At 32.5% G+C, this 3,720-nt stretch overlaps 1 long non-coding RNA gene across 1 annotated transcript; it reads left to right on the forward strand.

The window, feature by feature from the left end:
* The first annotated feature begins 773 nt into the window (after positions 1–773).
* On the forward strand, positions 774–3,483 carry LOC148760768 (uncharacterized). The gene is made up of 3 exons (XR_016028554.1): positions 774–1,608; positions 1,759–1,863; positions 3,336–3,483. It is a non-coding gene; the product is annotated as an uncharacterized LOC148760768 (long non-coding RNA).
* The last annotated feature ends 237 nt before the right edge of the window (positions 3,484–3,720 follow it).

Consider the following 3,720-nt stretch of genomic DNA (forward strand, 5'->3'; position numbering starts at 1 on the left):
GTTTGATGTGAATTGGCGTGCTAAAGAGCGACAAAGGATGAAAGGAGCGTTCAAAAATAAAATGCTTCGCGTATGCATAAACAATAATTAAATAATAATATTTTCGTTGGAGAGGAATTAGTAAGCTAAAGGATGATTTGGAAGTAAATCGAGATGTAATGATGTGTTTCGGGACCAAAGAAGGCAAGTGAAAAATTTTGAAATAAAATAATATTTTATTTAATAAAATAATATTAAAGTATTAATATTTTATATGTTGTCGGAATTGGTCATGAAAAATGGAATATGACTAATTTAAGTGGGGGAGAACAAGTAAAGAAGAAATTTGAAGGAAAACGACGGTAATTGTGTCAGTGTGATTTTACTAAATCGAGCTAACGCGGGTTAGTAAATATTTAAATATTATGGTGACACCGCGTTGAAATACGATCTCGATATTTTGATTATACACGTGTAAAAAAAAGAAGACAGAAGAAAATTAAAATTTCTACACGTGTCGAAAGAATTAATTTTAAAATATGAAAATTTGAGGGAGGTGTATTAAATAAAATAAAGTTAAGGCATAATATGTAAATTTTATTATTTTGAAGAAATAAAAATATTATGAAAATAAAATGGATGATAAAATAATGAAGAAAAGATGTTGAAAAGTCAAACCAAAGAATTCTAAGGTGAATGGCCGACCATACAAAAATCAAAGGAAGAAAGACAAAAAGCAAAGAAAACAAAAGAGAAGAATGTAGAAATGATGGTGGGGCCGGCCATGTGAGATGAAAGAAACGAAAAAGAGATAAAAGAGAAAAAGGAGAGGAAATCGGTTGAGAGTGAGAGAGGAAGAAAGAAATGAAGAGAAAAAGGGAGAGAAAGAAAAACCGTGGGAGAGGAAGAGAAAAGGAATGAAAATTTTGCTCTTTTCTTGGCACGGTTTTGCTGCACTTTGAGGGAGGAAAAGAGAGCTTTTTGCTGTAATTTTTGGAAGAAGAAAAAGCTGAAAAATTTTGAGGTAAGAAAGATGACTTTTTTTTAGGTTAATTGCAGAAATTTTTGAGGTTTTTATGGTTAATTTTGGTGCTGAAAATTCAAGGTTTTTGTTGCTGAAAATTTGTGAATTTGCTGCTGGAAATTTTTGGAGGTTTTTGCTGCCATTGAAGGACAACTTTGGCTGCTGAAAATTTGAGTTGTTTGCTGCCAATTTGTGCAAAAAAATTGGAGCTGTTTGCTGGTACTTTGTGCAGGAAAATTGGACAGCTTTGTGCTGCTAAAATTGAGAAGTTTTGTTGCTGGAAATTTAAGCTGAAAATCTGCTGATTTTAGAGTAGAAAATGGCAGCAAAGAGGGTGAGAAAATGAGGCTTTTGGTGATCGATTTTAAGAGGAAAGGAAGAGAGGAAGCCACGATGGTGAAGGGAGTGACGGGCTGGAAAGAAAAAAAAAGAAAAGAAGAAAAAACGTGGAAGAGAGAAAAAGAAAGAAAAAAAAAGAAAAAGAAATAGAAAATAAATGGGCATGACCCAATAGAAAATAAGTGGGCATGGCCCAATAGGAAATAAAAATAAATGGGCTTAGCCCAAATAGGAAAAATGGAGAAGCCCATGGAGAGGGCCCAATGGTAAGTTAATGTTATATTTTAAAGTTTATGGATAGTTTAATATTGTGCATGTTTTGGATGGAAAAATATGCAAGTTGCTTAAGGAATTTTTAATTAAGTGCTACCCATACAAATGTGTGATTAAGTATACCGAGTTTAAATTATTGCTAGGAAAGTTTATCGTCGAGGCATGCCGAGCGAAGTATGTGAAAGACAAATAGAAATAATTATATGCGCATACGAATCAATAGTGAAGTAATATCCCACTATTATGAGGTGAGTAAGGGGTGTCAATTTTAAAAATTCAGTATATATATACATGTATGTATATTTTATGTGAAGTGAAAAATTTATGGAAAGCATGCATTTATAGAATTTCAAGGAATTGTGGGTGTAAGTTATTTTTAGAAATCATTTGAAATATATATATATATATATATATATATATTAGACGTAAAGTGTTTTAAACCGGGAAACAAGCTTTTTGAAAAAATTTACATCAAAGGAAATTATGCCTTATTGTTTGTGTGGTGTGCATTCATGAAATTTATTACATATTCACCATTCTATTTTAATACAAACTATCATGCAAATATTTACAATGAACATTTTACAAAAAAAGAGTTTTAACGTGATGTGGGGATCGATATTTTGAGAAAGATTTAAAATATCCCCTTGAAGATCAAATTTGAATTCTTTTAAAAGGTGATTTCATTTTAACCAAGAAATTCAAGAGTAATTGGAGACTGCTACTTGTTGTCTTATAAATTGTATTTTGAATCGAATGACTTATGATAATATTGGCATGAATGGTTGAATTGGTAAATGTGCTGAAAATGTATGAACTGTTGATTTGCCTTGAGAGGCTGTAAAATAAAATAATTACAATGTCATGCTATCGTAAATTTTATTGTATGGTGGGTTATAAATTGGTCGCTGCAGTGGACGGGTTCCGTGGACCAGCATATTAGAAGGGCACGGTAACCCTATTACATTCATACCTCAGTATGAGAGGCGCGGTTGGATAACTCCTGAGGTTAAAACTTTAGAGTTCACTTCACGCCAAACCACCACGTGAGGGTGAACTCAGCCAACGCCAAGGAACGGTTATGTTTTCAAAATAAAAATATGATTTATGCGTACATGACTTTTTAACAGCCTTGGCGAACTCGGTTGGGATAGCCCCAGGCCAAGGTATCCCTGACAACCGAGTATGAGAATGAGTTTTGGCATAAGCCAAGTTTTTAAGAAAGTCATAAGCCATGTTGTTTATTTTTGACAAAAATGTAATGGTTTTATATGAGTTGAAATAAGTTTTAATATTATGAATTATATTTTTCTGCATGGTCAAAATGGAATTAAACGATTTTTCGTAGCTCCCCTATTTGTTTATTTGTGAAATGAATCTGTAATTCCTCACATATGGGGTAAGTTATGATTTGTGCATGATTTTAAATATTATTTGGTTTTGCGAGAGCTTGCTAAATTTTATTGATTTGATTCAAAAATGATTATTAATATATTTTGATGTGAAAAATTTTATTACCTCGATTATTTATATTTTATAAGAAATTCTCGACTTGTATATAAGGCACAAACCTTCTTTTGAAACGAGTTGCTTTTATAATCTTGCATTTTTATATTCAACTGATTTGTCGTTTGCTTGTTTCCATTTACGCCCTACTTGCTGAGTCAATGATTATCACTGAGTCTATGAGACTCACACCCCTTTGTTTCCCCTTTTGCAGATAGGGATCAGCCTAGCGTGTAGTCAGTGACGTGTTCGGTCCACCGTGAATAGGTAAAGGCATCTCTTAGCAATTTATTTCGAGTCGCTCCGTTGTTAGAGGTCAAGTCGTAGTATTTTATTTATTAAGTTGTAAACGAATTCTAAATTTTTATATAAGCACTAATTTAGAGATTATAGATTTTAATGCATATACTTACGAATAAAAGGAAAAAGTTTGTATTAATTTTTATATTTATGGTTCAATTTAGTATATGAAAGTATCAATATTATATGGTGATTGAATGTAATGGATTAACGAGCAAATTCTAGACAGGCTTGTTCGAGACTTGACAGGTCTTTTTCAGAAGTCTTGGACGCTGACAGCGACCGGGGAGAGGTCGTTG

This window comes from Theobroma cacao, chromosome 9 (assembly GCF_053813885.1).
Source record: "Theobroma cacao isolate CCN51 chromosome 9, ASM5381388v1, whole genome shotgun sequence".
NCBI lineage: Eukaryota > Viridiplantae > Streptophyta > Magnoliopsida > Malvales > Malvaceae > Theobroma > Theobroma cacao.